Source organism: Alligator mississippiensis, chromosome 3 (assembly GCF_030867095.1).
Source record: "Alligator mississippiensis isolate rAllMis1 chromosome 3, rAllMis1, whole genome shotgun sequence".
Taxonomy (NCBI): Eukaryota; Metazoa; Chordata; order Crocodylia; family Alligatoridae; genus Alligator; species Alligator mississippiensis.
The window spans coordinates 216813084-216822716 of record NC_081826.1 but is presented as its reverse complement, the minus strand read 5'-3'; the positions used below and the strand labels follow the sequence as shown (position 1 = coordinate 216822716).

Here is a 9633-nt window from a genome sequence, read left to right as displayed (position 1 = left end):
GGAGTGCTGGCAAGCCAGTGAGCGATACAGTTTATTATTACAGCCGAAACAAGATTAGGTAGTGAAACTACATAGCACCATGCCAAATGCATTTTTCCCCATGTTGTTTTCAAAGGTGAAAGATAAAGCTAGTAAACTGTTGTAGTTATACCTTGTTATGCCTGTAACCCAAGAATTAGAAGCTGAGCAGTTTTCTTGTAGTTTCAATAGCAAACTGCATTTGAGAATCTTTCAGAGTACAGATACGTGGGAATGACTGTGTATATGGGTTTTTTTTCTGAAACATACACAGTCCTTTAGGTCTCATAATTCACAATCACAGTAATTGGGCTGTTAAAAAAAAAAGATTATTGCATTTTCTGTCATGGCACGCCTCAAAACTGAAAAGCAGGTGGAGATAGATGACTCCACAGATGCACTGCTGAATGCTGCAACAGATTGCTGGGTAATAATCCAAAGGCTTTTCTCTGAACCCCTGTTTTCTTGAACCTCCCTTAATGTTAGACCCAGAGAAAAGGCAACAGTTGAGCCTTGGGGAATTTCCACCGGAAGGAATATGCTGCTGTCAGAGGCCTTGCAGCTGAGAAGTGGAGTTTATGCTGAATGCTCTCAGCTGCTATGTCACCAAAAGAGCAAGAAGCTGTTAGACAGATGGAGCCCGTTTTTTTTGTTAGAACTGGCTGTTTGTTTGCCCACCAGCTATACTGAAAACCTGTATTTATCTTTATGTACCACTTAATCAAGGAGCTGTATTCTTTCAGACATACTCAGAATATATCCAATATGAACTAAGCTTGGTGTGCTGTATCTCCATCCTGTTAAAATTATATCTATTTGCACTTTAAAAGATACATTTTGAAAGAAAAAAAAATCCTTGATTCTGTCTCATAATTAAAATTCATTGGAAACCTCCCCCCCCCACCCCCCACTGGAAATGACAATAAACTCAAGCAACAGCTCCCATGAAGAAAAACAAATAAATGCAGATTAAGCGGTATAATGAAAGTACTAAAAAGATTACATAGGACTGCTGTAGAACTAAACAGCTTCATTCATATGAACCAAATTCAAGTTTTATAGTCCAACCAATTACCCAGATCAAGACTGAAATAAAATAAAATACTTTGCCAAAAATGTCTCAGAGACAAGATTATGAAAGAACAAACAATTCTTGGTTAGCCTATCCCACTTGTTATTAAAGTCAATAGCAAAAATTCCATTGACAAGCTTTTGGGTATCAGTACTCTGCTTCAGAAGATGCTATGATACCCAAAAGATTGTCTATGTCTGTCCCAACTATGCAGGTAGTGCAATAAAATATATCACCCATAAGAATTCTTGCCTATTGCATTTTTCCTGGACCGTTGTAGCAGCAACATCAACACTATCATAAATTGCATTGTCTTCTCCCTGAACAGAACTCAGTCCTAAACGAAAAGAAAGGAATGGCGATATGATCCTCCTTACCTTAATTTTAATTGTCTTGTAGAAAAATGTTTAGTATAAAGCCAGTTATAAACAAACTGGCTGTTTGCATACCAAGAACATTGAAAATGTGTATTATTTTATATACTATTTAATCCAGGAGTTTATAGTACCTAGAAAGCCATTTTTTTTTTAATCCTGCCAGCAGTTCACCACATTTAGCCTGTGATCTCTTTACCTTTGCTGATTATCACCACTTGTATTGCTATCTGAAATTATAAATCCCATGGAAAATATTGCCAGTCACAGCATATAACTTCTGCATCTGTAGTGTATCTTTTGAGAGGACTCCACACTATCATAAATGTATAAAACAAAAAATCTAAAATGGGATGTTTTCCAAATCACATTGGAAAACCGTAAGTAACTGGTGGTATCTCTCTCCTCTATGTTTTTGAAAGACAACAATTTTCAGTTTGCAAACTTGTACTGTGGTGGTTGCAACACCCTCCAAACAAACATTGACATTCCTCTCCTACATAGGTACTGTATAAAGAAAGGCACCATTGGTATAAAACCAAATATAAAGGCATGTTTACATTTGAAACTTGTACGGGCTTGGTATATTGGGATTAAAAGATCTGCAACGGCAGTTAAAGAAATGGTATGTATACACTACATGGCTATTCTGTGTCCAAGTACCTTCACCAGCTGTCACAGTAGTTATATAACAAAACAGTGTTGCAAAATAAGGCCTCTACATGTTGGTCAGAAATCCCATGGTGCAATGTTCCACTGGTGTGTTGTGCATTTTCTGGGATTTTTTTGTACTGCATCATAAACTTCCTGATGGAAAATAATGATATTCTCAGACTAAAAATCCAAATATTCATAGGATAAGACAGGGGTGGGCAATTATTTTGGAATTTTCATAAGCTGTTGCAGGTCAGGAGGGGGCAGGGTACTGATGTGGACTGGCATGGCTGGAGGGAGGGTGTGGACAATTGATCTAGCCTGGGCCCATCTGCCCTGCACCTACTGTCAGAGGTGCTGCACAGAGTGGGCCAGCAGGGTCTCAGTGAAGACCAGCTAGGACTCCTGCAGGCAGGGTGTGCTCAGCTGGGCAGATGGGATGGGGTCACAGGTGGGGAGCAGGGCTGGGATCACGAGTCAGTGAAAGCATGGGGCCAAGGCCTAGGGAAGAGCTATGATCCACTCCCAGCACATCCTTGTGACAGCCACTGGTTCCATGGGCAGGGGCATGTGGGGAGTGGATCGCAGCTCTGCCCTGGGTCCCAGCCCTGTGCTGTCACCACCCCATTATCTGGCCCTGGCTCCGATTCCAGTAACCCATCCTGCTCCTAGATGCTACTCTATGTCTGCCTGCAGCCCCATCCCATCTACCTAGCACAGCACACCCTGCCAATGGGGGTCCCAGATGGTTTTAATGAAACCCTGCTCACACATCCACCTGCCATCCCTGGCAGCAGGTACAGGAAGAACAGGCCGGAGTGCCCAGGCAGCAGGGCCAGGTCCAACAGCAATGGAGACACTAATGGTGGCAGATGGAAAGAGCCACTCCTGTGGGAGCTGCCAGGAAGTGGAGTCTGACCACCATGCTACCCCCATCCAGCCATGTACCCAAGGGTGGTGAGAACAACCATGTGCACCATGGCCTGGGCTGCCCCCTGCGTCAGAACTGGGTGGGGCCGAGGGACCCACCACAGGCTGAATAGAAACCCCTGGCAGGCTGTTTTGCCCACCACTGGGCTAAGGCCTATGAGTCCCCCTTTACCTCCCAGTATAGCCTTACTGGTGAGCACTGCTATCCTCAGGGTGGTGAACATGATCCAGCTTCAACAGCAGGCCTCTGAGTTCTTCACCATAAAGTGTATTTCTCTGTGCTGCTGCAAAAGGCCTCATTGGTAATCATGATATATGCAGAGTAATATGGGAAGGCTTATGATGCCCAGATATTTAGATCTGTACTATGTTCTACTAGCCCCTCAGTCCATATCTGGCCTGCCAACACAAATAACTTGGACAGCCCTGCTCTATATGAACCTGGATATTGACATTACCATTCCTCACCCTATTCTGGCAGTTCCAGTGTACCATCTGCTCCCTTGGCTCATGAAGCTTTTAGCTGGATACTTGGATAAGAGAAGGTGACTGTTCAGCTACACTCAAAATAGTTATAGGAAGGCAGTGGCATCTGCTTATGGAGGACTGAAAGGTAAACAGACAAACTTTGTGATGTTAATAAGGGTCACCTCTCTCTCATGCTAATTCTGCTTTCTGAGTTTTGCAAAACCTTTGTGAGAACAAAAGAGTCATGCACATGGGGGGTGAGCAAGAAGTAGACACCCCTAGTGAGATCTCTGAACAGCCAGAGAGGAAACAAAAATCAGTTGGGGACTGTAGTGGGTCTGGGGTTTTGCTTAGTTCAAAAGCCTTTAGATCTGCACAGTTCTTTATCTCTTGGGCACGCTTGCCTCTCAGGAACCATCACCAACATAAATCAACACTCAAAAACCCACTTAGCAAGCATGTCTAGCAAGACTTAGCGATTCTCCTCTAGACCTGAGAAGGTGCCTCTGGCTCACTACTGCTTCCTCCACACTGCAGTCTTCCTTCTCAGTCTGACTCTGACCCAGGTCCTGCTGTGGTGCAGCTGTTTCCAATCTCACAACCTGAGTCTCTTTCCGGACCGCAAGGAGTAGCCTGGTTCCTTTCTCCTCTCTGTCTCTCACAGTTTCACTCTCCTCTACCTCCCTTCCCTAGGAGGCTTTAACTTTCTGTGGCCAGCTAATTGTCTACCTCAGCTGGCCCAGTCCTCCCAGCAGACTTGTAATTAGATTTGACTGCTTGCAGCTGGCTGTAGTCCCTGCAAGCCTGCAGACTTCTTCAGCATGGAGTGTGTAATCTGCTGCAAGCCTTTGCCAGCCAGCCCACTAAAGGGACACAGAATGAGGGATGTGTTTTCCTCATACTTTCAGTCTGGGAGCATAAGAAATGTATATGCTCCAGCATAAGGCAGGAGTGCTCAAATCCCAGCCTGCAGGCCACATCCAGCCCATGGAGCCACGTGATCTAGCTCACATTGCTCCTAAATGGTCTGCAAACTTGATGGGGAGAAAGGGAAAGGAGTGGTGGTAATTAATAACTCTCCCACTGCCAGATTTCCAAGCCCAGCAGGCTAGGTGACATGGCATCCCATTGGCACATGGCGGGCTGGAGGCAGGACAAGGCGGCAGGGGCCATCCAGCATACTTGGGGCCATGCCACTGCTGCCTAATCCTGTGCAGCAGTGTAGCCACAATATGGTGTGTGGGACCAAGGCCCAATCTGGCCCTCGTGCCATGTGTTTTGCATCAGGCTCACAGACTGGATCCAGCCCATGCTCCCACCACATACCACTCATCTGGCCCACAAGGCCAAAAGGTTGGGCACAAGGCATTTAATAGGGTTACTGTACATATCTTCTTGGGTACATGTACTGGTGCAAGTTATTCAATTTTATGTGTTTGGTTTGTGAACTGCATCTGAGGTTTGCCATGTAGGTCTCCTTTGGTTGTTGTGATTGTCCCTGTGTGACTGTTATGAATGTTTCACCAGTGCAGCTATGAAATTAATGGCTCAGGCAGTGACATAACTTGCACTGCCATAATGCCACCCTTGAACATGATGCTGCATAGCATTCTATGAGATCATTTTTTTTCAAATTTAAGATGGAAATCCCATTATAAGGAATACTTGTGCATAGTCCTGAAATCTGGGACTGTCCTGGAAATACTGGGATGTTTGGTCACCTTAAATCTATCTCCTGGTTTTACTATGTGATACTACCTTTTGGGGAGAAGGAATTGGGAGGGTGACTGGTTAGAGAGAGAAAGGATAGGACACAGAAAGATTATGCAGGGTTTCTGAGAATTTATAGTCTTCAATGCAGCTATTATTGAGTGGCAAATAGGAAATAGGTAGGTTAAAGAGTCAATAACAGAATTGTTGAGTGATGAAATGTCTAGCAAAGATATGATCAAGCTTCTCAGAGAACCAGCTAACCATGCTCATTCTCTCAAAGGGCTTATTTGTGCCTAGAATTTCTGTAGTCCAGAAGAGCTTCTCTGTGTTCCTGCGACCGTAGCAAGTGTCCTGATTGTGCTTCTTGTTCAGCATTTGTTATCATACTTGTTTGTGTATCAGTGCTAAATTATTGTTGGAAAGGTGGGCATTCTTAAACTTATAACAAGGTTCATAATTTCAGTACCAGACTGGAGTGCAGCAGAGGCATGATGTATGCAGGGCAATACAGAAAGTGCCACTTCAGTAGAGACATAACTGGTACATAATCAGGATTATAGTACAGATATATACTGTACTATAATCCTGTTCTATACCAGGATTATAGTACAGGTATAGTACAGGTACTCCCCATGAACTGGAAGTGAAAGGACAGCACCTGACTGCACTCCACCTTTTAAACAGAGACATGACATCATTAGAATGACATATCAGGAGGGCATGCAGGGTAAACAGACAGGTGACCCCATTAGACAACAAAGCAGTGCAGATTCCAGTGGGAAGACTGGCTATGGATGGAACATTTGTTTTGGGATGGGGGATGCATTCACACATATTTTGTTTCTGGTAAACTCACTCCATATCTCAGCAAACTTGCCACCAAACAGTTAAAGAACAGGAGTTCAAGTGCCAGGTGATTAATAAGAAAAAAAATTGCTCGTGTGCGAGAGATTTTAATACAAAACAATACAAGTCAAAACAGAATAAATCTCAAATACAGACAAATCCTAAGGCCTTGTCTAAATGGAGATTTCAGCTAGCATTGACTAGTATATGGCACAGCCGGAGTGCAAATCACAAGGTTCGACAGGCAAAAATACTATAAACTGTAAAGTGATTTGCATTTGTTCAGTTTACCCCTCTGTGAAAGTGCAGAAAACGCCCCTGGTACAAGTCATGTCTTGTAGTGGCCTCATATTCCTAAATCAGAATATCTTACTGATAGCTGATAGGTCAAATCCTCAGTTTTGACAAAGCTTGTGTCATATAATCATCATGGATGTCTTTATGGTGCTTCAAAATTTCTGGAAAGTGAGACATGAAGAAAAGTCTGTAGAACGACAAGGGACCTGCTCTGGTTAACAGGCTCCAACAGGAACGGCTCCCAGCTGAGATAGCTAACATATTCTGATTTTAGAGTTCATCCTGAAAAACAATGTAATACCATTCGCTGGGAATCCAAAGATGACGTCCAAACATGTTTATTAGCCTGGCATACATTTATTGCCAAGTTAACATGGAGTACTTTTAAGATCATTATTAATGCAATAAAATCTAATCTCCATCTTCCTATCTTTGCATTCTAGCTGGACTTTAGGAAGATATAGCTATGCAGTGCTTTAAAGGAAAAGAGAAGATGCCTTAGGAATCTGATTTGGTGGCCAAGAGAGGGTGCTACTAGAGTAGATCAGGGAAAGAAGCAACCTAGTCTTACTAACCGGATGAATAACCATATTGATGTCTGTGTTTTGGACAGACTGCTGGGGAGCAATATAGAGGGCCAATTACAGTCCAGGTGGGAGATAACTTGGGATATATGTGCATGGCAATTAGAGGCGTGATGGCAGTTTATGTTAGTATATCTGAGCTAGTTTTAATCTAGCTAGCTCATACAACATTGATCTTCAGTATGTACAAACTGCCCAGGACCCTCAAGGGGCTTGTAAAGCTGACCCTGAAATCTATGCTGCCACATTTCCATTGTTGTTGTTACTCAGGCTAGCTAGGTAACGCTCATTTGGGTATTCTTATGCTTGCTGCAGTCACACTTCCTTAAAGCACTATAAACACAGCCTTGGATAGGGAGAAGTAAGGTTAGGGGCAGGCCAAAACTATGTAAAGTAGCAGCTGACAAGTTGGGAGAAGAATAGAGGTTGAGGCAATCATATTGTGAGATGAGGAAACATCAGTATCCAAGACAGCTGATATCTGCATACTGTATGGCTATCAAGAAATATTCCCAAAGAAAGGCCTTATCAGTCCACAGCAGTTGTAATAGTTTAGCATAATTCAGGTTTTAAGATAAAAGTGATTGCAGTGGGTTTTGCTTTAATTCTGATTTTAAATTTGTTTATTTTGTTTATTTTGTTTTGCTGAATTAGAATAATCAAAAAAGATTGAGAAAAAGGTTAATTGAAATGCTCTAGGGAAAAAGTGTCATATACATGAAACTTTAAAAAGTAAAACATGTCATAGAAAACACTGGCACTGCAAAAGACTGAAGAATTATTAAAATAGAGAAAAAAGGAAATATATAGATTCATAGATTCATAGATGTTAGGGTCGGAAGGGACCTCAATAGATCATCAAGTCCGACCCCCTGCATAAGCAGGAAAGAGTTCTGGGTCTAGATGACCCCAGCTAGATACTCGTCTAACCTCCTCTTGAAGACCCCCAGGGTAGGGGAGAGCACCACCTCCCTTGGGAGCCCGTTCCAGACCTTGGCCACTCGAACTGTGAAGAAGTTCTTCCTAATGTCCAATCTGAATCTGCTCTCTGCTAGCTTGTGGCCATTGTTTCTTGTAACCCCCGGGGGCGCCTTGGTGAATAAATCCTCACCAATTCCCTTCTGTGCCCCCTTGATGAACTTAAAGGCAGCCACAAGGTCGCCTCTCAACCTTCTCTTGCGGAGGCTGAAAAGGTCCAGTTTCTCTAGTCTCTCCTCGTAGGGCTTGGTCTGCAGGCCCTTGACCATACGAGTTGCCCTTCGCTGTACCCTCTCCAGGTTATCCGCATCCTTCTTGAAGTGTGGCGCCCAGAATTGCACGCAGTACTCCAACTGCGGTCTGACCAACGCCCTATAGAGGGGAAGTATCACCTCCCTGGACCTATTCGTCATGCATCTGCTGATGCACGATAAAGTGCCATTGGCTTTTCTGATGGCTTCGTCACACTGCCGGCTCATGTTCATCTTGGAGTCCACTAGGACTCCAAGATCCCTTTCCACCTCTGTGCCACCCAGCAGGTCATTCCCTAGGCTGTAGGTGTGCTGGACATTTTTCCTCCCTAGGTGCAGCACTTTGCATTTCTCCTTGTTGAACTGCATCCTGTTGTTTTCTGCCCACTTGTCCAACCTATCCAGGTCTGCCTGCAGCTGTTCCCTGCCCTCCGGCGTGTCCACTTCTCCCCATAGCTTTGTGTCGTCTGCAAACTTGGACAGAGTACATTTGACTCCCTCGTCCAAGTCGCTGATGAAGACATTAAAAAGTATCGGTCCAAGGACCGAGCCCTGTGGGACCCCACTGCCCACACCCTTCCAGGTCGAGACCGACCCATCTACCACGACTCTTTGGGTGCGACCCTCTAGCCAATTTGCCACCCACCGGACCGTGCAGTCATCCACATCACAGCCTCTTAACTTGTTCACCAGTATGGGGTGGGATACCGTATCGAAGGCCTTCCTGAAGTCTAAGTATACGACATCCACCCCTCCTCCTGTGTCCAGGCATTTCGTAACCTGGTTATAGAAAGAGACTAGGTTGGTCAGGCACGATCTGCCCGCCACAAACCCGTGCTGGTTTCCCCTCAGCATAATTTGCCCTGCCGGGCTCTCACAAATGTGAGCCTTGATAATTTTTTCAAAGACTTTACCAAGGATGGAGGTGAGACTGACCGGCCTATAATTGCCCGGGTCCTCCTTCCTCCCTTTTTTGAAAATGGGGACCACATTAGCCCTTTTCCAGTCTTCTGGGATTTGGCCCGTGCGCCACAAGCGTTCGAATATTCCTGCCAGTGGCTCTGCAATGACATCGGCCAGTGCCTTCAGCACCCTCGGATGGAGCCCATCCGGGCCTGCCGACTTAAAGGCATCCAGTTCTTCCAAGTGACTCTGCACCACCTCAGGATCTACGTATGGAAGTCCGGCGCCTTGCTGCTGCCTCTCTACAACCCCAGTGAGAGACTTGTCGTGTCCCTCGCTTAGGAACACTGAGGCAAAGAACTCGTTGAGGAGTTCAGCCTTGTCCCCCCTGTCTGTCACCAATTGTTTCTGCCCATTTAGCAGTGGTCCTATTCCTCCCTGGGCCTTCCTTTTACTCCCAATATATCTAAAAAACAATTTCTTGTTGTCCCTTACTTGGGTTGCCATCCTCAGCTCCATGGTAGCCTTGGCCCGCCTAACTGCCT

At 44.8% G+C, this 9633-nt stretch overlaps 1 long non-coding RNA gene across 1 annotated transcript; it reads right to left on the bottom strand.

The window, feature by feature from the left end:
- Positions 1-6168: 6168 nt before the first annotated feature.
- Positions 6169-9304, bottom strand: LOC132249543 (uncharacterized). Its single transcript, XR_009461028.1, has 3 exons — positions 9122-9304; positions 8832-8965; positions 6169-6654 (listed from the first exon to the last, which is right to left on the bottom strand). It is a non-coding gene; the product is annotated as an uncharacterized LOC132249543 (long non-coding RNA).
- Between the last annotated feature and the right edge of the window lie 329 nt (positions 9305-9633).